General features: G+C 36.6%; 1 pseudogene across 1 annotated transcript in view; it reads left to right on the top strand.

The window, feature by feature from the left end:
- The window catches only part of LOC111555054, a 51,827-nt pseudogene extending 25,420 nt beyond the window's left edge, over window positions 1-26,407 (top strand). The window contains exon 3 of the transcript XR_004228424.1: window positions 25,394-26,407. The product of XR_004228424.1 is annotated as an olfactory receptor 7E24-like (transcript). The remainder of the gene's footprint in view (window positions 1-25,393) is intronic.
- Window positions 26,408-27,088: the final 681 nt, after the last annotated feature.

A 27,088-nucleotide genomic window follows, 5' to 3' on the forward strand; every position in this document is an offset into this window, starting at 1 on the left:
AAAAGTTTAAGATTAATTCTACAGTTTGTATGGAAAATAATTATTCCTAATGTACTTTATGCAAATAATCAGGCCAAGCATAATAAAGCTAAGATTTATATTGCAAGTAAATTTGCCCTACTATGATTTGTCTTTAATAAAAATGGGGACTGGAGAGAGAAAAAATGTGTTGCAACAAACTATAGTATATCTGTTGTTAGTTGTTCTTGAATTTTTATTATTTTCTGTAGTTTGAACTAAATCCTGAATTCTTTGTGGGTTGCAAGTCCCCAAACTAACCCTCTCAGATTTTTGTTTCACTTTTTCTAACTTGAACTCAGTGAAATGGCTACTGCCTTTTACCTGAGGCCCTGAAAACTGAAGCGTATTCTTTGTAATACAGGCAATACAAACCTGTCAGACTGCCACCTCCTTCCTCCTCTATAACTTAAGAGGCTTAGCCCATTTGCAATGAACCTCCTGATACATAAGATAGCTGTTTAGCTGAACTGATCTAGTCTCAGGACTAGGAAACTGACAAAAAAAGATACGGGATGGTATGTTTAAATTTGCTCTTTCCTGTCTATCCCAATCTGTTTAACAACCTCTGACCCAAATCTCTCTCTGTTAGTAACCCCATGTCGAATTTGTTCTCCGAGTTGTTCACCTGGATCCCCCAGAGTTTAAGATCAATTCTACAAAAGCTTCTGAAGCTAAGACTTTTAATGTTTATCCTGGGACTCATTATTTTACCTTATAGTTCACTGTTCTTTGCTAAAACTATAGAACTATAGATGAAAATACTAATGCCCTTGTCATGCAAGCTTTGAAAGCTTAATGAGGCACCCATGAGTATATGCAGACAGCTGCAAAGCAGTTCCACTCCTCTTACCTTGGGGTCAACATCTATCCCCCTGTCAGCAGGAAAAGCTTAGAGCAGTTTTCATTGCTTCCAACTCCGTAGCCCACACTTGAAGAATAAGGTGTTATAAAATCCAAAGGGAGGGATTGAAACCACCTTTGCAAAAATCATAACTGAGAAAATTATTACAGTGAAAGAGATCTGACCTACCCAACTCCATCTTGCCTTAATTTCCAAGTTGTCCTAGGAATATGCCAAACTAACTTTGGGAGGAACTTAGATTATAAGTTAGCTTTGAAACAAAGATGATAACAGACCTTCCCAAAACAAACCCCTTCCTGCCAGGGAACTAGACTGTCTTTCCAGGACTAACAAATTCGCCACAAGATTAGAAATTATGGCTTAGGACTTACGCAGCTGGAGGCTGCAAGATTCTAAGCCTACCAAATTGCTCCTGGCAATAACATCACTATTGTAAAACCTCAGATCAGTGCTTGTGATATTTTGTAGACCCTGCATTCTGATGCACCAGCTGACACCACCCAGACCTGTAATCTGGCTCAAACAGTTCTGCAACCCCACCCAGGAACAGAAGACAGCAAGAAAAACTCACTCCAACTTGACCAATCAGCACTCCCTACTTCATGAGCCCCTACCCACCAAATTATCCTTAAAAACTTCAGTCCCTGAGTTTTCCAGGAGACTGATTTGATTAATAATAAAACTCCTGTATCCTGCATAGCTGGCTCTGTGTAAGTCTTTCTCTATTGCAATTACCCTTTCTTGATAAATCGGCTCCATCTAGGCAGCAAGCAAGGTGAACCTACTGGGCAGTTACACTCCTCATCCTGTTTATCAACTTTTAAAAATTAAAAGGTACTTATAAGTCATTCAATCCAACGTATTTAGTCATAGCCAGAGTTTAGTTTATAACTAATCTGTGATGATCAATACAACTTAAACCAGATTTGTACCTGAGTGAAGCCTGAAAAAGATCTTCAAAATATTTGTCCTCATTGTTCCTAATTCCCCTTATCAAACCACTTAAAATATTAACAACAGCAAAATTCGTAAGAATCATTCAACTTAAGTGTTTGAAATCTGGGAATTTTTATTTGGCATCTATAATGTATAAATGCAATTTTTAAAATAAAGTGTGTACTGTATTAAATCATCTATGCCTATACACATATCAATTTGGGAACTGGATGTTCATAGGTGGGGTGGAAATAAAATCATATATCTGGACAGAGGGATGTTTTTCCAGTCTTGTTTGTTTGTTTGTTGTAAAGCACCTAACAAATGAGACTAATCTTCCACATTTCCAATGTCTGACTGATTTCTAGGTCAGAGGACCAGAAAGTAGGTGGAAAATAATTCACCCAGGGTAAAGAACTAACTGCTTAGACAGAGTCTCATGAGATGGTATCATTGTCCAAGGTTATAGTGTCTTTTTCTAGTCTTCATTTTATCCATAAACATGAGCTGGTGGATCTCAGATTCTCAATAAATGATAGATACATAAGCTAGAAGGTCAAATTTACTAATTTAGACTATCAGTCACACTCTATACGCAAATTCACTGATCAGATCTTCCATGAAAACATGTTAATATACAATGGAACATATACCTCCAAAATGAACGGTATACTGTGTCTGCTTCCTGGCAGCTAGTTAATCAAGAGGCAATTTAAGAATTGTTGATAATTACTTGGCAAGCTCAGAAATGTATAAACCACAGAGAGATTTCATTCAAGCCATAATAAAACCTGATTTTTAAAAAATCTCAGTCCTACAACAGAGATATAAGTAACAATTTGGTTTCTCTTCATTTTCTAGACAACACTGTATAAATGCTGCCAAAATCCTCCTCTTTGACACCATGTTTGCCATATTTCATGCCAACACTCCATTCTTTTGACATATCTTTCTTTTAAGTATATTAATACTGTAGAGTCCTTTTTTACCTGCTTATAACCTAGAAGATTTTCTGTATTTTAATGTGACTATGCATAGATAGTATTGATTTTATCAGTAATATTGGAAGAAGGCACTGCTCTTATGAACACTATATAGCACTGGGATAGTGCACCATTCACTGGTTTTAACTGATTCTTTTTAAGATTTTATCTTGACTAATGGGTCTCTGTAGTCTTGCCCTCACCTTTTAGCCCTGTGCAAAGAAAGGAGCAAAGAACAGAGCTTGATTATTTTCTTTTCTTACTTCTGATATGATATGCCCTAGGATTGCAGGTTCTCCCAGGATTAACAACCACAGAATTCTGAGGACGGGTTACTGGAGCTTTTGAAATCTTCTGCTATGTGGACAGTTCTTGTAAAGCTACCATGGAAACAGACATCTCATTATTTTTGAACAGTACTGTTTCACATTAAATTAACTGCCATAAGAAAAGAAGAAACTCTTTTGTGTGAACATAGAAAAACAATGAAGTTTTGGTCAAGTTATATTTTATCCACAACCACAGGTCAAAATAAAAGTCCTAAAATGTTTGAGTCATCCTGGATCCCATGGCTTACAGAGTACTATTTATATCCTAACAACTTGTATATCAACTTTGCATGTGAAAAGCCCAGTCTGCCCCTCTCCCCAAAAGCCAACAGAATCATAGATTTGCCATCTGACATTCTGATAAAAGCATACAGTAAATATGATGAGTATTGCAAGGAGCACAAAGTGGTGACTCCCAGTCTTTCCAAATGTTTTTGTTCTGGATTTTTCCTCCAGCTTTTAGAACAATGTCTAGAATCTGATAAATCTTCTATATATTGGATGAGGAATGCATGAATGGATGAAAATTTCAATGGCCACTTACATAATAGTGGTAGCAATATTACTTATTAATCTGAAATTATTACTAAAGTACATGTGGATTCCTAAACCTTTTTAAGTAACTCCTTGGATTCCTTGTGGTCTGCAGTCCCAAAATTAGAAACCACTTGTATAAAAGGTGTCCTTACTTTCATATAATCTAAGACTGGATATTATCCAAATCTGTCTAAATATCTGATCTCATTTAGATTTAGTCATTTTCAAACTATTCAAATAGCTCATGTATTTCTATAACGTTTTTCCACTGGTCCCAGGAAGAATTTTCTGAATTATCTAAAGATGGGATGTGTCAAGTGGTAGTTAATTCCTTAGCGAGCCCGCAGTTGCCACAAGGACAGAGACAATATCTCTCCTCACTGCCAAAACACATTCCAGTACAATAGCACACAATGGGTCCTCAATAGCTATCAGCGGAATTATTTTTAAATCACTGGATTTATCAAGAATAAGTCAGCTATCTACTAGACAGTAAATAGAAGAGATTTAGGCGTTGAAAGCATGTTGGACTTCAGATAATTTGTAAGGGCCTTTAAATCAGTATAAAACAAATCTAAGAGTCACATAGCAGTGTGACTCCATTCAAATGGAGTCTCTTTTCTAAATTAAATTCCTAATTCCTTCAAACTCCTTTTATATGATGTAACTTTGAATCTCTTCACCATCAAATTTGACATCCAGAATCACAATATTGCAACAGTTTAAAATAAAATATGGGTATCACTCATCTTGTCTTAACTACTTACTGTATTGTAGACTAAGATTACATTAGCTCCTTTGACAACAATATGTATTCTCAACTTTGACTGCAAGTGATAGAAAGCCAACTCAAATGAGCTTAGGCAAAAAAAAAAAGTCACTGAAAAGACAGGAGATTTTGAAGGATAAAGAGTAAAGAAAAGAATTTTGGAAGAAGTTTGTACAGAGGATGATAACTGAGATTTTAACCCATTTATGCTGGAAGTTGCAATTTTTTTGGTGAAAAATCAGACCTTGGTGATGACCTTGAGCAGTAGGATATAAATAACTCCCACTAGCTTAGCGTTCCAATAATGGAACACTAGGCATAAATAGATACATCTTACTTTACTGCACAGAATGGGGAAACTGATCTGACAGTTGACTAGAACTCGAAAGGCGTAAATTCTTCCAGCACACTCATGCTGGGAAATATAGTACTGACAGGTGCCATATCTCACATGTCATTAACAAACTCTCTCTCCTTAGTTCTGAGTGACAAACCTTGGGAACAGAGGCTGGCTGTCCAGTCTTTATTGCGCCACCTGGGCAAGTTCGCTGCAGGTAATTTAGATAAGACATGACCAATGGAGACCTAACCCTGTGTGTTATTGTTGTTCTGAGAGAAGAGGGGATAGTCAGATAGTTGTCCCAATTAGTATCCACTACACTGTCATTTTGCCAACGTATCTCAAAATCAAGAATCACTAAAACCACCAAATATTTTTCACAAATGTATCTGCTTAGCCATGTCTCCCCCAAGCTTTCTGTATATATGTATAGTTTGCTTTTGGGGACATAATTGCAAGACACTACACTTATTCATCTTATGTTTAATTTATTAGTGACAACTAATCTCTCAAGCTTCTATTCACGTGCACTTTTCCCAAGGCCTGATCAAGAAACCCCAGTTCCCAATGTGCTGATAAGAGGAAATATATTACATTAAAATAACAGCAAATTGTCAAACTAATGAATATACAGAGAAAAGCATTTTGTAAAAGATTCTATGTAAAATACATAATTATGAGATCATACATTGTCAGGAATATTTTGCATGCTATGTTTTATGACAGAATGAATTGACTCAGTAGAACAAAGTAATTTAACTTAATAAGCATCAAAAATATGTCTCAGCCAGCAAGACAATTCAAGTCAATGGCATAACAAAAAGAAAGAGACACTTTTAATATTTTTCTAGCACTAAGAATGTTATATATGAGATAGATTTTGAAGGAAGTGCGTACAGAGGATACTGACTGAGATTTTTAAGAGAATGGTTACAGCAATAAACAAAAGAGTTTTTTTTTTTTTTTTTTTTGAGACAGTGCTCTGCCACCCAGGCTGGAGTACAGTGGTGCGATTTTGGCTCCCTGCAACCTCTGCCAACCAGATTCAAGCAATTCTCCTGCCTCAGTCTCCCAAGTAGCTGGGATTACAGGCGTGTGACCCCATGCCTGGCTTATTTTTGTATTTTTAGTAGAGGGGGGGTTTCACCATGTTGGCCAGGCTGGTCTCGAACTCCTGACCTCATAATCTGCCCACCTCAGCCTCCCAAAGTAGATTTTAATTGATGAGAATTTCTTGGGCATGATGCCTGCCAGTTGCCTCTTTTACACATATGGACATGACCAGAATAAATAAGCCAAATGTTTGTGAGTCTTTACCGGTTTTCTTGTGCTACTACCCGGCTTTCATGCAGGATAAATGCCATGGATTGTTTATGACAAAACTTGCTCTCCAAATAACTTTCGTGAATATTTTGGATTTCCAGAAATAATGCAAGCCTGAAACTTTAGTAACTCTTATTATTCCCTACAGAAGTTGAGGAAGATAGAGCCCACCAAGAAAAGGGTAGGATAGAGAATGCAAATAAGCTAAAAATATGACACTGCTTTAAGCCAAAATTCTTTGTAAAATTGTTCAATATTATTTAGTAGGGATACAATAAAACTAATTTTCCATAAATAAAAAATAGTATGCCTTTTTATGCTATAAAAGCTATGTTTAATGTAACATTTTTGTTTATTTAAAGTTAAAATATTTGAAATTGTGGTGTTTTTTTTTTTTAATTACTTCTTGAGAGGTATTTTTAGGAAATGAAAAATTCAACAACAAAGTGAATCACTTATTCCTAGTAAAAAGCACAATACCAGGCATTTTAATAATTTAGGAATTTTAGTTGACTAGGACAACAGACTTAAGGCATGTCAGCTGGTTGGCTTGGGGTTAGTGGTACACCCTGTACAAAATTTGTCCAAAGGTGAGAATGTTCTATTTCTGTGCTATCCAGTACAGTAACTGCTAGCCACATGTGGATGTTGAGCTCTTGAAGTGTGACTAATACAACTGAGCTGAGAAACAGAAATTTTAATTTAAAACATAGAAAATTAAAATTTTAAATAGCCACGTGTAGTGGTTAGTGAGGAGCACAGCTACAGCAATTGAGGCCAGCAAGGTGGGTCTTTTTGTTTTAATTTCCACTAGAGGACACTATCTCCTTCAGCAGAAGTAAGAACCATGTGCATTTCACCATTTTCCATCTGGTAATGGGAAACAGAACTGGCAGCATATTTCCAATCGTCTAGGGATGTCTTAGCCTCTTTACAGGTTGGTGCTCCAAACCGCCATTCACTTAGTCTATCCCTTCAGTTATGACTTTCTCTAGCCTCATGTCATGTACTAAGAGCAGTGTTTTCAGCAAGATGTCACTAAGAACATAGAACTGAGGTATGCCTAAAGAGCAGAAATTCATAAGCTAATATTCGATGGAAAATGTTTAAAAGTAAGTGAAGAAAAATGTATTCTATACAAATAAATTCACTTTCCCTTAAACAAAATTTAAGATTATATTTTCATTTATGTTTTTTCTTTCAGTCTTTTAATGTCATGATTTCCAAAAAGATTTCTCAAGCTTATTTTACTACAGAACCTTTATTCATGGAGCACTAATGAACTCTACCTGAACAAAGCACAAAGCAGAGATTTGAAAGCACTGGAAAGATTTTTCCAGAATGAAATTGATTTATTAATTAGTAACCTTCAGACAGGCCCCTTCAACACTTATTTGTCCACATTTTTGTTCTTGCATTCATCCCACAAGTTTTCAATTGGTTCATAAACATTGTCCCCTTAAATATTGTTCCTTTAAGTTTTTTTATATTTATTGATACATTGAATTCAGTAAACATCTACTACATGCCCAACACTATTCCAGGTGGTGGATATAGTAAGGTAAACAAAACTCATGATTTCTACCCTACTACGTTCTAGTTGGGGACAGACAAATACAAAATAAAATATATGAAATGCCAGATGTTGTGTATTATGGAAAAATTAAGCAGGAAATGGGGATGAACTTGTAGTGGGTCAGAGGAAATCTCATTGGAAAACCTTTGTTTTAGTTTGATCATGGGATTAAATTACATAATGATTGAAATAGGTTTGACACACTGAACCAGACACATAAGAAATGTTTTGTACGTGGAGAAGCAGGTAATTGTTTGGTTTCCTGTTCTGGTCCCGCCCCAATTAAGTAGTACCCAGATATGTCTCTTCATTTCTCTGGAATTTTTGGCCTGTCCCTACACCTTACCCAGGGCTGCTAACCAATGGTGTGGCTTCCATAACCTCTCTCACTGGAGCTGGGGCAGGCCTCACACCATCTTTCTTAGAAAGGTCAGTTCAACTTGGAGACTTCACTTGAAAATGAACTTAACATTCATTGAAATCTTTTTTATTGCTAGGATGTTTGCACTTATTATTTCATTTAACTCTCACAGTACTCTGTAAATTTGATATAATTATGTCTACTTTTTCAGATTACAAAAGTTAAAGTAATTGAGATTATTACAAGTCTGCATAACTTAGTACAGTGATCTTCAAACAATTTTGCTCACTAACTTTTTTTAGGTGACACCTAAAATGTTTTTCATAAATTTAAATAGTTATAAATATAAACTTTCCAATATATATAAATATTGACATTTTAAGCTATTGCATTGCTCTTTTTTTCTTTTTCCAGATGGAGTCTGCACTTTAGTCTGTTGCCCAGGCTGGAGTACAGTGGCACGATCTAAGTTCACTGCAACCTCTGCTTCTCAGGTTGAAGTGATTATCCTGCCTCAGCCTCCCAAGTAGCTGGGATTACAGGAGCATGCCACCACATCTGGTTAATTTTTGTATTTCTAGTAGAGATGGGGTTTCACCATGTTGGCCAAACTGGTCTTGAACTCCTGACCTCAAGTGATCTGCTTGTCTTGGCCTCCCAATGTCTTGCTCTTTTAAATACAGCCATTGGAATCTAAATACCATAGCAATTTGATAATGATATCATCCATTTCAGAAATAAAGGAGCAGGCTCTTCTTTAACTGCCAAAAATTTTACATACTTCTATTTCCCTTGAATTTCATCATAATGCATTTCATTTCATTGTTGAGAGTTTTTTACTCATTCATTTTATTCTACTTGAAAAAATAGATGAATATATATTTTCATTTCTCATATCTATAATACTTTATAAAATTTTCTTCTAAAATGAATTATTACGAATATTTATAATAGAATTGATTAAACATAAATGTATTATCACATTTGCATTAATTATAAAATATAGACAGTCAATTTTTACTAGAAATGCTTCTCTTAACAAGATGGATAAGATATTTTTTAATCGGTTCCATCATCCATGGACAATTATTACCTATTACTAAAATAAAAAAAAATGCTCAGCAGCAATTCTCACACTATCTTGTAGTTGGTGTTTTAATGGATGTAAGAGTTGAGAAACTTCATTCACATAAAAAATGAGAATGGAGCCGGGCGCAGTGGCTCACGCCTGTAATCCCAGCACTTTGGGAGGCTGAGGCAGGCAGATCACGAGGTCAGGAGATCGAGACCATTCTGGCTAACACAGTGAAACCCCATCTCTACTAAAAAATACAAAAAATTATCCAGGTGTGATGGCGGGCGCCTGTAGTCCCAGCTCCTTGAGATGCTGAGGCAGGAGAATGGCGTGAAACCGAGAGGCAGAGCTTGCAGTGAGCTGAGATTGCACCACTGCACTACAGCCTGGGCGACAGAGCAAGACTCCATCTAAAAAAAAAAAAAAAAAAAAAAAAAAAAAAAGCCATGAGAATGGAAATGGAAGAAGTTTTGTCATTGCAGTATCACAAATCTTTGAACTACTTCTGAGTTAAATGCCAGAAAGCACCCGCTGATCTACTTTAAAAATAATTTTTAACGATGTACAAGATATCTTGATTTGAATCTTTTTCAGTTTTGTTGAAAACAAATAGTTAGAAACCATTTGACTTGCCAAAGATTTTAACAAAATCTTTAGGATTTACTTTCTCAATACCAGCAACAAAAGTTCCAAATAGACCATTTTGGCATCCCAGAGGCTTTTATACTCTAACAGGAATGCACCATTGCTAAACAAAAGACATTCTTTGCTTCCAAAATGATTCTACTTTGGAATAGAACATGCTGGGCTCTTTTATAGTGAGTTCATTGGGACAAATGGTATTTTGAAACACCCACGTTGGATTTAACCACTTTTCTGCCCAATTAAATTTTGTGGTGTTTTTTTCAAATTCTTTTCAGTTGGCTCTAGATATATCACAAAATGTTTTGGTTTCAAGTATGTAAATTCCTCTCATGTTTTGTCTGGCCACAATCTTAAGTTGTGCTAATGACAGTTTGCACAAAATAATAAATAGTTACATAGCTATCTATACAGGAGAGAGAGAATAAAAAGTCTGAAAAGATGAAGTCAGAAATTTTCAGAATGTGCATGGGGTAGATCTGGGGCATAGAGTAAAATATCATTTTCAGACAGGGCCAAAAGAGAGCATCAGATTTTTGTTTTTTGTCCTTTTGATCATCTTTTTTTTGTGATGTTCTGAGAACACTCTTAAGTGGTATTGATCACTTAGCACTGGGTAAGGACTTTAAAAGAAAGGATCAAACAAACTAGCTGTGAAAATCAATATCTTCCAATGACATTTAGACTTTTATTCATGCCCCACACAAGCTATATTATCTGTGCTGTTTATAAACGAGTTATTTTTCTTTAAAATTCTCTGAAAGTTTCACAGTAATTGTTTTTTATTCACCAGATAGCAAGTTACAATGTTGAAGTTTTTAATGCTAAAAATTAAAAAAAAGAAACCCCTTGATGGCTCTGGTAGACCTTTTGGGGTGTGAGCAAAAATTACATCAAAGATAGAAGGAATTTTCTTTCTCAAATTGTGATCAAAATCACACATTGTAATAAATGCTATAAAGGAAAAGATCAGGGTTCAGAGATGGAGAATAACAGTGGAATCCTAATTTAGATAAGAGAATAAGAGAAAGCCTCTCTAAGTAACTATTTAGGTCAAGACCCAAGACATAAACTGGCTTCAGAAAAGTGAATGGAAATAAATATCCAGAACTCCAATCAGAAAAGAAAAACAATTCTCAAATAAAGTAAGAAAGATATCAAACAGAATTCATTCCCAGGAAGCAAATAATCCAGAAAGTCAGCAAGAACTGTCAAATAACCCAGTCTGGATAATAACGTAACATGGAATATGAAAACAAATTGCCTTCAAGTGCTGAGCTTTATAGATCTACTTAGTAAATATGAAATCAGTAAATCAAGAGCTTAAAGTCTAAATGGGAAACAAAGTAACAGAATGGAAAGAAAACTAGAAATTGTAAAGTTAAGGAAATAAAAACAAGTCAAAATAACATTGTCTATAAACTAGAAATTACCTGAACAGGATATACAAAGCCAATACTCAAATAAAAACAGTTGGAAGATTTAATCCAATAATAATAAATTAATAGAAAAAAAGAGTAAAACAAATGGTGTAAAAATAGACATAGAAACCAGAGAAAGAAAGTCTCACATTGAGGATATTTGATGTCCCCAAAATAGTGAAGCCAACGAATAGCATGCCCCCCAAAGTTTTTAGAAATAGAATCCAGAAAAAACTCCTTGAAATAATAAAATCTGTAAATCAAAATCATCAGATTAAAATGGTACACCACATGCCCCCCAAAAAGTGTACAGAGAAACATCAATGACAGATCCTGATTATTATTTAATACTGTAGTTTTTGCCTACAGTCATGAGGGAGTAAAAGAATGTGGATATACTCTCTAACCAGGAACAGTTAGAAATTTGGCCAAATATACTAAAATAAAAGTGTTTGGACATTGGACAAATTCAGTAAAGGGTTGTGATCCCTGACAGAAGGGAAATAGGTGAATACTACAATAGCTTCCACTTTTAGCCTATAGACAATCTATGGCCCATCAGTGCAGATATAGGGAAGCTGATCAAAGTATGAGGAGTTTTCCCTGAGTTGAGAAGACAGAGATTAGAGTTCAGGGTGGCCCAGGCAACTAGATTTTGGAAGGTAGAATATTGCAGAGAGGATGACTATTCAGAGAAAAGGGCTCTGGGTAATTGAATAGGAGTCGCTTTGAGTCTTTGACTCAATAATAACCTGCCCATGCATAGCATAAAATTTAACAAGACTGCACAAATAACAACATGTAGAAAAAGAAAAATTACCAAAAAATAGAAGCCGAACAATATCTATAGCTTATTCAGAACCAGAATTATTCAAGTTCCTTCCAGCCAGGGCATACTGATTTTGTTAAATGCATATGAAATTTACTAGAGACGCCAGAAGAAGCCTATCTGGAGCTAAACTGGTACTACAGGAACATTGACTTTAAACACACCCTCAAAAAGCATAAAAAGTTTTAAAACAAGCCTAGAAAATATCAAACTGAATCACAAGTGGTTTAATTTCTTGCCAGACGAAATTAATTTCCTTTAAAGAAATACAACAAAATCCAGCCCTTAACAATAAAATGTTTACGATGTTTAACATTCAATCAAAAATTGATAGACATGCAAAAATAGAAGAAAACATATCCAAAGAAAAAAATAATTCCATGGAAACAGATACAGAAATAATAAGGTAGAATTAGTAGCAAGAATGATAAAATAATCACTTTAAAAATGTGTTTAATATGCTTAAGAATTTAAAGAAAAACATATATGTAATGAGGAGAAAAATGGAAGATTTAAAGAATGAAACTGAGTGGAACTGCAAGAGAAGAAAAATGAAGTATCTGAAGTGAAAATTATACAAATTCAATTAGAAGATTAAGAATGAGATACCCATCCCGACTCATTTTCTGAAGCTAGCATTACCCTGATTTAAAAAAAAAAGAAAAAGAAAACATTTTAGGAAAAAGAAACTACAGATTAATTTAATATCCATCATCTACACAGACAAAATAAATCCTTAACACTATGATAGTAACAAATTGCATCAAATAATATGTACAAAGTATTATGTATCTTGAACAAGTGGAATTTGTCCCAGAAATGCAAAGTTTGTTTAATATTTCAAATCATTCAACGCAATTCAACAAAATAACGTTAAAAAAATAAAAATAGAACGTCTTAATAGGTGCAGAAAATGCATTTGACAAAGTCAAATATATGGTAAAAATTCTCAGTTTTTATGGAATAGGAGGAATTTGATCAAAGCCATCTATAAATATCCTGAAGTTAACATCACATTTACTTGTGAATAAATGAAGGCTTTCCCCCAAAGATTGTAAACAAAGTAAAAATGTTTACAACCATCATGTTTATTCAACATTGTATTGGATGTCAAAGTCAATGCAATAAGATAAGAAAAATAAACACAAGTTATACATATTGGAGAGTAAGACATAAAATTGCTTTCATTCACAGATGCTGATACAATGTAAGTACCAAATTTGGAGAAATCTACAAAAAAACCTGTGAGAAATAGTGAGTTAAACAAGGTCACAGGATACAAGTTCAATAAGTAAAGTAGTTGTTTCTATGTTCAAATAATTAACAAAGAGAAATCGTTTACAAAAACATTAACAAATATAAAATACAAAGGAAGAAATTTATAGTGAAAGCTACAAAACACTTCTGAAAGGCCTACAGGAGACCCAAATAAATGGAGAAATTTACCAAGTTCGTGGATTGGAATAGTCAGTATCACTAAAATTCCAATTATCTCTAAGTGGATATATAAATTCAATGCAACACCAATCAAAACATCAGGGGACATTTTTCAAAATTGACAAGTTTTTTTACAATTTAAATCAAAATGTAAAGGACCTAGAATAGCCAAAACCATTTTGAAAAAGAATAAATTAGGAGAACTCACACTACTTGTTTTCAAGATTTAGTGTAAACTACTGTAATTAAGACAGTGTGGCAGTGGAATGAGGATAAGCATATAGATCAATGCAACAGAATAGTTCAAAAATAGAAACATATGCATGTGGTCAACTGATTTTGACAAAAGTTCCAAGCCAATTCAGTGAGAAGGGGATAATCTTTTTAACAAATGGTACTGGAACAACTGAATATTCATGTAGGATTAAAAAAAAAGAAATCTTGATCCCACACCATACCAAAACATTAACTTGAAAAGGACCATAGACCTAAACATAAAAGCTAAAGTTATAAAACTTACAGAAGAAAGCACAGGAGAAAATCCTTGTGACCTTGGAGTTGGTAAGGATTTCTTTAGACAGGAAACAAAAAGCATGAAACATTGCACTTCATAAAACTAAAACCTCCTGCTTTTTAAAGAAATGCCACAGGCTGGGAGAAAATATTCATAATACATATATCTGACAAAAACTGATATCTAAGTATATATCAGATGTATATAAATCTTACAATTTATAAGAACTCTTATGACTCAATGTTAGCAGACATCCGCTCAGTTAAAAAAACAGGCAGAAGGTTTCGACAAACACATTTCACAAAAGAAGATATACAAATGGTCAATACATCAAAAGATGCTAAGATTATTAGTCTCAGGAAACAGCAGATCAAAACCACAGTGAGATACAAACACACCACTAGTAGAATGGCTAAAAATTTTAAAAGCTGACAATGCCAGGTGTTGAGGAGAATGTGGAACAAGTGGAATTGTCATAAATAATTGACGGGAATGTAAATTGTTACAATCATTTTGAGAAATGGTTTGGCAGCTTCTTACAAAATTAAACATATACTAATCATGTAATATAGCAATGACACTTCTAGGTATTTACCCAAGAAAAATGAAAACATATTTCCACAAAATGATACGTACAAGGTTATTCCACAGATTTTTTTTTTTTTTTATGAAAGACAAAAACTGCAAACAGCCAAAATGTCCATCAAGTGAATAAACACAATGTGGTACATTCATACAATGAAATATTACTCAGAAGTAAAAAGAAACAAACTATTGATATACACAAGATGGATAGGTTCCAAAAAGAACACAGATAAAAGAGTATATAATGTATAGTTACGATTATTGGAAACTCTAGAAAACTAATGTAATCTACAATCATAGCAGATCAGTGGAAGTACAGGTGAGGAAAGGGTGATTGGCTGGGAAGGGGAAGAAGGGAAACTTTTGGGGTGATAGAAATATTCTACATCTTAAATATGGTGGTGATTACATGTGTGTATACATTTGTCAAAATTAATCAAACTGTGAGTGCTCTTAAAATGGGTCTATCTGATAGTATATAAATTCTAACTTGGAAAAATTTGCAAGGTGACATATAATATCTGATTCCCAGAATCATACTCCTGAAATAATGTGGTGCATTTTATGCAAGGCTTTGTTTTAAGTTTCATTCAAATTTTATGTTAATTCATTCCTGTTTTCCTACTGTAAAAAATAGTATTTGCTCTGACAAAATAAAATAATTTTATGACTAAAAAAAGAGAAGGTATGAGAAAGTGTTTTTATAGCAGGGAGTATACTCTTATTGTCTAAAGAGGACATATGCACTAAAAATGCAAAGTGCAGCTTCAATTCATGATAAATTGTATGATCCTGTTATTAAATATTTACCTACAATTCAGCAATTCCTTAAGCCTATTTGATTCTAGTGAATTCAAATATAATTAATGAAGTACATTTAAAAGGCATGTATAGTATGAAACTTAATTATAAAACTATTCTTATTTATCTACTTGCCTACCACCTACGTATCAGAGTTTTTTGTCTGATTTTGTACACATAAATTTATGTCTGGAATCTTTCTTTTTTTATTACACTTTAAGTTCTGCGGTACATGTGCAGAACGTGCAGTTTTGTTACATAGGTATACACGTGACATGGTGGTTTGTCGCACCCATCAACCCGTCAACTACGTTAGGTATTTCTCCCAATGTAATCCTTCCCCTAGCCCTTCACCCGCCAATAAGCCCTGGTGTGTGATACTCCCCTCCCTGTGTCCATGTGTTCTCACTGTTCAACTCCCACTTGTGAGTGAGAACATGCAGTGTTTGGTTTCTGTTCTTGTTTTGGTTTGCTGAGAATGAGTGTCCAGCTTCATCCATATCCCTACAAAGGACATGAACCTATCCTTTTTTATGGCTGCATAGTATTCCATGGTGTATATGTGCCACATTTTCTTTATCCAGTCTATCATTGACTGACATTTGTGTTGGATCCAAGTATTTGCTATTGTGAATAGTGCCATGATAAACATACATGTGTATATGTCTTTATAGTAGAATGATTTATAATCCTTTGGGTATATACCCAGTAATGGGATTGCTGGGTCAAATGGCATTTCTAGTTCTAAATTCTTGAGGAATTGCCACACTGTCTTCCACAGTGGTTGAACTAATTTACACTCCCACCAACAGTGTAAAAGTGCTCCTATTTCTCCACATCCTCTCCAGCATCTGTTGCTTCCTGACTTTTTAATGATCACCATTCTAACTGGCATGAGATGATATCTCATTGTGGTTTTGATTTACATTTCTCTAATGACCAGTGATGATGAGTCTTTTTTCATATGTTTGTTGGCTGCATAAATGTTTTCTTTTGAGAAGTGTATATTAATATCCTTTGTCCACTTTTTGATGGGATTGTTTGGTTTTTTCCTTGTAAATTTGTTTAAGTTTTTTGTAGATTCTGGATATTAGCCCTTTGTCAGATGGATAGAGTACAAAAATTTTCTCCCATTCTATAGATTGCATGTTCATTCCAGTGATAGTTTCTGTAGCTGCACAGAAGCTGTTTAGTTTAATTAGATCCCATTTGTCAATTTTGGCTTTTGTTGCTATTGCTTTTGGTGTTTTAGACATGAAGTCTTTGCTCATGCTTATGTGCTGAATGGTATTGCCTAGGTTTTCTTCTAGGATTTTTATGGTTTTAGGTCTTACGTTTAAGTCTTTAATCCATCTTCAGTTAATTTTTGTATAAGGTGTAAGGAAGGAGTCCAGTTTCAATTTTCTGCATATGGCTAGCCAGTTTTTCCAACACCATTTATTAAATATAGAATGCTTTCCCTATTGCTTATTTGTGTGAGGTTTGTCAAAGATCAGATGGTTGTAGATGTGTGGTGTTATTTCTCAGGCCTCTATTCTGTTCCGTTGGTCTATATATCTGTGTTGGTACCAGTACCATGCTGTTTTGGTTACTGTAGCTTTGTAGTATAGTTTGAAGTCAGGTAGCGCAATGCCTCCAACTTTGTTCTTTTTGCTTAGGATTGTCTTGGCTATGCAGGCTCTTTTCTGGTTCCATGTGAAGTTTAAAATAGCTTTTTCCAATTTTGTGAAGAAAGTCAATGGGAGCTTAATGGGGATAACATTGAATCAATAAATTTCTTTGGGCAGTATGGCCATTTTCACGATATTGATTCTTCCTATCCAGGAGCATGGAAGATTTTTCCAGTTGTTTGTGTCCTCTCTTACTTCCTTGAGCAGTGGTCTGTAGTTCTCCTCAAAGAGGTCCTTCACATCCCTTGTAAGTTGTATTCATAGGTATTTTATTCTCTTAGTGGCAGTTGTGAATGGGAGTTTACTCATGATTTGGCTCTCTGTTTGTCTGTTATTGATGTATAGGAATGCTTGTGATTTTTGCACATTGATTTTTGTATTCTGAGATTTTGCTGAAGTTGTTTGTCAGCTTAAGGAGGTTTTGGGCTGAGACGATGGAGTTTTCTAAATATACAATCAAGTTATCTGCAGACAGAGACAATTTGACTTCCTCTTTTCCTATTTAAATACCCTTCATTTCTTTCTCTTGCCTGATTGCCCTGGCCACAACTTCCAATACTACGTTGAATAGGAGTGGTGAGAGAGGGCATCCTTGTCTTGTACCAGTTTTCAGAGAGAATGCTTCTAGTTTTTGCCCATTCAGTATGATATTGGCTGTGGGTTTGTCATAAATAGCTCTAATTATTTTGAGATTCATTCCACTGATACCTAGCTTATTGAGAGGTTTTAGCATGAAGGGGTGTTGAATTTTGTCAAAGACCTTTTCTGCATCTATTGAGATAATCATGTGGTTTTTGTCACTGATTCTGTTTATGTAATGGATTACATTTATTTATTTGCATATGTTAAACCAGCCTTGCATCCCAGGGATGAAGCCAACTTGATTGTGGTGGATAAGCTTTTTGATGTGGGGTTCAATTCCGTTTGCCAGTATTTTATTGAGAAATTTTGCATTGATGTTCATCAGGGATATTGGCCTGAAATTTTCTTTTTATGTTGTGTCTCTGCAAGATTTTGGTGTCAGGATGATGCTGGCCTCACAAAATGAGTTTGGGAGGATTCCCTCTTTTTCTATTGTTTGGAATAATTTCAGAAGGAATGGTACCAGCTCCTCTTTGTACCTCTGGTAGAATTTGGCTGTGAATCCATCTGGTCCTGGACTTTTTTTTGGTTGGTAGGTTATTAATTACTGCATCAATTTCAGACTTTGTTATGGACCTATTCAGGGATTTGACTTCTTCCTGGTTTAGACTTGGGAGGGTGTATGTGTCCAGGAATTTATCCATTTCTTCTAGATTTTCTAGTTTATTTGCAGAGAGGTGTTTATAGTATTCTCTGACAGTAGTTTGTATTTCTGTGGGATCAATGGTGATATCCCGTTTATGATTTTTTATCGTGTCTATTTGATTCTTCTCTCTTTTCTTCTTTACTAGTCTGGCTAGTGGTCTATCTATTTTGTGGATCTTTCGAAAAAACCAGCTCCTGGATTCATTGATTTTTTGAAGGGTTTTTTGTGCCTCTATCTCCTTCAGTTCTGCTGTTATCTCTTGTTTTCTGCTAGCTTTTGGGTTTGTTTGCTCTTTCTTCTGTAGTTCTTTTAATTTTGATGTTAGGGTGTTGATTTTAGATACCTCCTGCTTTCCCTTGTGGGCATTTAGTACTATAAATTTCCCTCTACACACTGCTTTAAATGTATCCCAGAGATTCTGGTACACTGTGTCTTTGTTCTCATTAGTTCCAAAAACATCTTTATTTCTTCCTTCATTTCATTATTTACCCAGTAGTCATTCAGGAACAGGTTGTTCAGTTTCTGTATAGTTGTGTGGTTCTGAATGAGTTTCTTAATCCTGAGTTCTAATTTGATTGCACTGTGGTTTGAGAGACTGTTGGTTATGATTTCTGTTCTTTTGTATTTGCTGAGGAGTGTTTTGATTCCAATTATGTGGTCAAGTTCAGAATAAGTGCGATGAGGTGCTGAGAAGAATGTACACTCTGTTGATTTGGGGTGGAGAGTTCTGTAGATGTCTATTAGGTCTGCTTGGTCCAGAGCTGAGTTCGAGTCCTCAATATCCTTGTTAATTTTCTGCCTCATTGATCTGTCTAATATTGACAGTGGGATGTTAAAGTCTCCCACTATTATTGTGTGGGAGTCTAAGTCTCTTTATAGGCCTCTAAGTACTTGCTTTTTGAATCTGAGTGCTCCTGTATTGGGCGCATATACATTTAGGATAGTTAGTTCTTGATGCATTGATCCCTTTACCATTATGTAATGCCCTTCTTTGTCTCTTTTGATTTCTATTGGTTTAAAGTCTGTTTTATCAGAGATTAGGATGGCAACTCCTGCTTTTTTTTTTTTTTTTTTTTTTTTTTGGTTTTCCATTTGCTTGGTAAATATTCCTTCATCCCTTTATTTTGAGCCTAAGTGTGAGATGGGTCTCCTGAATACAACACACTGATGGGTCTTAACTCTTCATCCAATTTGCCTGTGTGTGTCTTTTAATTGGGGCATTTAACCCATTTACATTTAAGATTAATATTGTTACATGTGAATTTGATCCTGTCATTATGATGCTAGCAGGTTATTTTGCCCATTAGTTGATGAAGTTTCTTTAAAGTGTTGATGGACTTTACAATTTGGTATGTTTTTCTAGTGGCTGGTACTGGTTGTTCCTTTCCATATTTTGTGCTTCCTTCAGGAGCTCTTGTAAGGCAGGCCCGTTGGTGACAAAATCTTTCAGCATTTGCTTCTCTGTAAAAGATTGTATTTCTCCTTCACTTATGAAGCTTAGTTTGGCTGGATATGAAATTTGGAATTGGAAATTATTTTGAGAATGTTGAATATTGGCCCCTGCTGTCTTCTGGCTTGTAGGTTTTCTGCTGAGAGACTCACTGTTAGTCTTATGGGCTTCCCTTTGTGGATAACCTGACCTTTCTCTCTGGCTACCCTTAACATTTTTTCCTTCATTTCAACCTTGGTGAATCTGACAATTATGTGTCTTGGGGTTGCTCCTCTCGAGGAGTATCTTTGTGGTGTTCTCTGTATTTCCTGAATTTGAATGTTGGCCTGTCTTGCTAGGTTGGGGAAGTTCTCCTGGATAATATCCTGAAGAGTGTTTTTCAGCTTGGTTCCATTCTCCCTGTCACTTTCAGGTAATCAAACGTAGATTTGGTCTTGTCACATAGTCCCATATTTCTTGGAGGTTTTGTTTGTTCCTTTTTATTCTTTTTTCTCTAATCTTGTCTTCTCGCTTTATTCCATTAAGTTGATCTTCAATCTCTGATATCCTTGCTTCTGCTTGATCAATTCAGCTATCTCCCCCTGGATGTTACAAACCAAGTCACTGGGCATGGACACCCCCCACGATATGGGGAGTAATATCACACCCTTCTCCCCACCCTGGATATTACAAAACATGTCATGGGGGTTGCACACCCCCTGTGATGTGGGGAGTAACATCACCCCCTTTTCCCCCCACTGGATATTATGAACCATGTCACAGGGGGGTAAACACCCCCATGATATGGGGAGTAATATCACACCCCTCTCCCCCCCTGGATATTATGAACCACGTCATGGGGGTGGACACCCTTTGCCATATGGGGAGTAATATCACCCCCCTCTCCCCTAACTGGATATTATGAACTATGTCACAGTGGGGGAAAAATCCCCCATGATATGGGAAGTAATGTCACCCCACTGTCAACCCCTGGATGTTATGAACCATGTCACAGGGGGGTGAACATCCCGCACCATAGGGGGAGTAATATCACCCCACTCTCCCACCCCCTGGATATTACAAGCCGTGTCACAGGGGGGTAAACAATCCCCATGATAGGGGGAGTAATTTCATCCCCCTCTCCTCCCCCTAAATGTTAGGAACCATGTCACAGAGGGGTGGACACCCCCCATGATGTGATGTAGGGAGTAATATTACCCCCCCTCTCCCACTCCCAATATTACCAACCACATCATGAAGGGTGGACACTTCCCACAATATGGGGAGCAATATCACCCCACTCTTCCCTGCTGGATATTACAAACCATATAACAGGGGGATGCAGACACAAGGCATTAACAATATTTCGAGTAATATTATCTTTCCCTTTGAACATTATGAACAATATAACAGAGGGGTGTACACTTCCTGCGATACTGGGAGTAATGTCATCCTCTCCCCCACTGGATATTAGGGACCATATTACAGGGGGATGTATTCCCCCTTCAAGATTGGAAGGAAGATCATACTTGCCCTCCCTAGATATTTGAAACAATATCATAGGGGGTTGTACACTTTTACGATATTGGGAGTCATATCATCCTTTCTCCCCCTGGAAATTAGGAACAATATCACAGGGGTGGTGTACATCCCCTGAGATATTTAGGAAAATATTATCGTCTCCTCCCCTCAATATTAGGAATAATATTACAAGGGCGGCATAAAGTACCTGCCAAATTGGGAAAAATACTATCCTCTCTCTCCCGTATATTAGAAACAATAACACAGGGGGAATGTACACCCACTGCCATATTGGGAATAATATCATACTCACCCCACCCCCCAGAAGTTAGGAACAATATCACAGCTGCGGGGGGACACTTTTACGATATTGGGAGTAATATCATACTCTCTCCCCCTGGAAATTAGGAATAATATCACAGAGGTGGTGTAGACCCTCTGCAATATTTAGGATAATATTATCTCCCCCTTCGATATTAGGAACAATATTACAAAGGGGGTGTAAATTACCTGCCAAATTGGAGGTTATACTCTCCTCTCCCTCCCTGTATTTTAGAAAATATAACACAGGGGAAATGTACACCAGTGCAATATTGGAAGTAATATCTTCCTCTCCCCACCTGGATATTAGGAACAATAACATGGGTGGGGCGTACACCCCTCTCGATATTGAATGTAATGTCATCCTCTCCCTCCCTTTTTATCACGAACAATATCCCAGGGGGGTGTACCACCCCTGCAATATTGAAAGTAGTATCATCCATTCCCCCAAGGATATTAGGAACAACATCACAGGGGTAGAGTACACCTGCTGCGATTTCGGGAGCAACATCATCCTCTCATTGCCTGGATATTATAAACAACATCATAGGGGGGTGCACACACCCTTCGATATTGGGAGTAATATAATCCTCTCCCTCCCTATATATATATTATATATAATATCACAGGGGGTGGTGTAAACTTCTTGCTATATGGGAAGTAATATCACTCCTCTCTCTCGCCCTGGATGTTACGAACGGTATCACAGAGAGTTGGACACCCTTTGCGATATGGGGAGTAATATCACTCCCCTCTCCTGCCCTGGATATTATGAACCATATCACAGGGGGGTGGACACCCTCTGAGATGTGGGGAATAATATCACCACCTTCTCCCTCACAGGATATTACGAACCATATCACAGGGGGTGGACACCTCCCATGATATTGGGAATAATATCATCCTCTCCCCCCTGGATATTAGGAACAATATCACAGGGGGTTGTACACCTCCTGTGATATTGGAAGTAATATCATCCTGCTCCCCATGGATATTAAGAACAATATCATGGGGGGATGTACACACCCTGTGATATTGGGAGTAGTAATATCCTCTCTACCACGGGATATTAGGAACCATATAAGGGGGGGTGCGTACAATCCGTGTGGCATTGAAAGTAATATTCTCTTCTCCCCCTTTGGATATTAGGAACTATATCATAGGTAGGGTATACACCACCCACGATATTTGGAGTAATACCATCCTCTCGCCCCATGGATATGAGAAACAATATCACAGGGGAGGTGTACACCCCATGTGATATTGTGTGTAATATCATTCTTCCCCACCCCCTGCAATATTAGGGTGTAATATCATTCTCTCCCTTCCTGGACATTATGAACAATATCACTACTAAGTGCTATATTAGGAGTAATACATCCATATGATATTATGATGAATATCACAGGGTGTACACCCACTGTGGTATTAGAAATAACATCTCCCTAAAATATTAGGAAGAATATCGTACACCCATTGTGACTTTACAAGTAATATCTCCCAAAAATGTTACAACTAATATCGCAGGGTGTACACTCTCAGTAATATTAGGAGTAATATCTCCCTAGAATATTACAAATACACATGGTGTACACCCACTGTGATATTAGGAAGACTATCACCAGGTGTACACCCACTGTGACTTTAGAAGAAATATCTCCCTAAAATAATACAAAAATATCACAGTGTATACAGTAATATCTCAGAATATTATCACAGGGTGTACACCCACTCTGATATTAGAAGTAATATCTCCCTAGGATATTATGAATAATATCACAAGGTGTACACCCACTGTGATAATAGAATAATACCTCCCTAGGATATTACAAATAATGTCACAGGCTGTACACCCACTATGACATTAGGAGTAATATCTCCCTAGGATATTACGAATAACATCACAGATTTTACACCCATGGTGTGCACCCACTGTGATATTAGGAGTAATATCTGCACAGGATATAACAAATAATAGTACAGGGCATACACACAAGGTGTACACCCACTGTAATATTAGGAGAAATATCTCCCTAGGATATTATGAATAACATCACAGAGTGTACACACATGGTATACACCCTCTGTGGCATTAGGAACAATAACTTTCTAAGACATTACACATAACATCACAGAATGTACACACATGGTTTACACCCACCATGACACTAGGCATAATATCTCCCTTGGATATTATGAATAACACCAAAGGGTATACACACACGGTGTACATCACTGTGATATTAGGAGTAATTTCTCCCTAGAATATTATGAATAACACCACAAGGTGTTCATTCATGGTGCACACCCACTGTGATATTAGGAGTAATATCTCCCTAGGATATTACAAATAATATCACAGGGTGTACACCCACTGTGATATTAGAAGTAATATCTCCCTAGGATATTACTTTTCATCTAAAAGGGTGTACATCCACTGTGATATTGGGAGCAATATTTCTCTAGGATATTACGAATAATATCATGGAGTGTACGCCCACTGTGATATTAGGAGTAGTAATTCCCTAGGTTATTAGGAATAATATCACAGGATGTACACCCACTGTGATGTTAGGAGCAATATCTTCCTAGGATATTACAAATAATTTCAAAGGATGTGCACACATGGTATATATCCACTGTGATATTAGAAGTAATATCTACCTAGGATATTACAAATAATATCACAGGGTGTACACCCTCTGTGATATTAACAGTAATTTTTTAGGTTATTATGAATAATATCACAGAGTGTACAAACATGGTGTACACTCACTGTGATATCAGGAGTAATAGCTCCGTAAAATATTAAGAATAATATCACAGGGTGTACACCCACTGTGATATTAGGAGTAATATCTTTGTAGGATATTACAAATAATATCACAGGGTGTATGCCCACTATGACATTAGAAGCAATATCTCCCTAGGATATCAAAAATAATATCACAGGGTGTACAACCTCTGCATCCCAGATTCTAAGGGATTCTCCTGCTTCCGCCTCCCGAGTGGCTGGGATTACAGGTGCCCACCACCACACCTGGCTAATTTTGTATTTTCAGTAGAGACGGGGTATCACAGTGCTGGTCAGGCTGGTCTGAAACTGTTGACCTCGGGTGATCCACCAGCCTTCCAAAGTGCTGGGATTACAGGTGTGAGCAAATGTGCTCGGCAAAGAGTTATATATTAAATAAATTTGGAAACATGGCTCCCATATTTGAGTGTGCATTTACTTTTATGAAGAAATTATGTCAAAAAACCTAAGGATGATAATAAATATGAAAAGTAACTGGCATGTAAAAAGGTCTTTTGATTAAGAACTATAAGATTCGATTTCATTTTTAGATAATGTGATCCTAGCTCTTGTATAGTGCTTATAAATATTCTACATCAAAGGAATTCTACATCAAAGGAATTTGTAGCAGTGTCAGAATAAAATAAAGTGTATTTCACTGCTTCTTAATTTTTAAATTAGACTGAATTTGTTTTCTTAGAGAGAGAAGAACTTTTTTTTTTTTCTGAGAAGAGTATGCCATATTTTACTGAGATCTTGGATTTGTTACATATTATGTTTTGGTCTTCTAACATTCTCCAGTGGATTTTCTCTAAAGTAGGTATGCACAGAAAGACTTGAATAGCAAAAAATTAAAATATGTAATAATTCTGAGATTTTTGGGTTTGTCACAACTGAGAAATATTGCTGAGGGTGTATGGTCCTCAAGTGTGAAAATGTTCCTTGTGAATTGCTTGTATCCAAAATATACACACGGCATTAAGTGCTGGTTTTTATCTTTTGTTTTTCCAATCCTTTTTTCTTCTCAAGGTGTCCAAGTCACTCAGAACCACAGAATCTCACAGGTGTCTCAGAATTCCTCCTCCTGGGACTCTCAGAGGATCCAGAACTGCAGCCAGTCCTCGCTGGGCTGTTCCTGTCCATGTGCCTGGTCGCGGTGCTGGGGAACCTGTTCATCATCTTGGCCATCAGCCCTGACTCCCACCTCCACACCCCCATGTACTTCTTCCTCTCCAACCTGTCCTTGCCTGACATCGGTTTCACCTTGGCCATGGTCCCCAAGATGATTGTGGACATGCAACCGCATAGCAGAGTCATCTCCCACGTGGACTGCCTGGCACAGATGTCTTTCTTTGTCCTTTTTGCCTGTATAGATGACATGCTCCTGACTGTGATGGCCTATGACTGATTTGTGGCCATCTGTCACCCCCTGCACTACCCAGTCATCATGAATCCTCACTTCTGTGTCTTCTTAGTTTTGGTGTCTTTTTCGTCAGCGTGTTGGATTCCCAGCTGCACAATTGGATTGTTACGATTCACCTGCTTCAAGAATGTGGAAATCTCTAATTTTTTCTGTGACCGATCTCAACTTCTCAAACTTGCCTGTTCTGACTGTGTCATCAATAACATATTCATACATTTATATAGTACTATATTTGGTTTTCTTCCCATTTCAGGGATCCTTTTGTCTTACTATAAAATTGTCCCCTCCACTCTAAGAATTCCATCGTCAGATGGGAAGTATAAAGCCTTCTCCACCTGTGGCTCTCACCTGGCAATTGTTTGCTTATTTTATGGAACAGGCACTGGTGTGTACCTGACTTCAGCTGTGTCACTATCCCCCAGGAATGGTGTGGTGGCATCAGTGTTGTACACTGTGGTCACCCCCATGCTGAACCCCTTCATCTGCAGACTGAGAAACAGGGGCATTCAAAGTGCCCTGTGGAGGCCGTGCAGCAGAACAGTCTAATCTCATGGTCTGTTCTGTCCTTTTTCCTGTGTGCGTTAGAAAGGGCAACCACATTAAATCTCTACATCTGCAAATTCTGCCCCCTTTCTCACATTATTTTTGTTGCTTGATGGCTTTTATTCCTTTCCACATTTCCTATATGAATATTGCTTTCTTTGTTATGCCTTTAACTGGAATGGGTGAGTATTCTGGGATCCTTTGTTTAGCATAAACCTCATGACTGAATCCTCTATACCTAGGTGACCTCCTTTAGTTTCTGAGCAATAACCCTGTTGTCCATGTGGAATCACAGCCATCTTTTTGTATACAGGAAGTCCTCATTCATTTTGTAATTCCCTGAAAATTGACTTTCTGGAAACAATGTACAGCAGGTCCTCCAATACCATTGGTTTGTTCAAAGTTGTCTAGTTCTAATGTTGATGAGGAATACATTGGCTTCACTCTACATAATTTTGCTTAAAGGTGCAGTTTTCAAGAGACTATCAAAAATGTTAAGTGAGGAATACTGTATACATCAAATTCACATCCTTTCCCACAGTTCATGTGGAATTCCTTTATGAACTGCTTCTAGGGAATCTATTTAGGCAGGTTATGTGTAGAGATCCATGTCACCGCTCCTCAATCTTGGCTTTGACTGAAATCACCTGGGTAGCTTACACATGATGAGGCCTGAGTTTCATTATTTAAGATTCTGATTTACTTGCACCTGTGTGGGTATGCAGATTTTTTTTTTTTTTTAAGCAAAAGAGATGGTT

Source organism: Piliocolobus tephrosceles, chromosome 13 (genome assembly GCF_002776525.5).
Source record: "Piliocolobus tephrosceles isolate RC106 chromosome 13, ASM277652v3, whole genome shotgun sequence".
Taxonomy (NCBI): Eukaryota; Metazoa; Chordata; class Mammalia; order Primates; family Cercopithecidae; genus Piliocolobus; species Piliocolobus tephrosceles.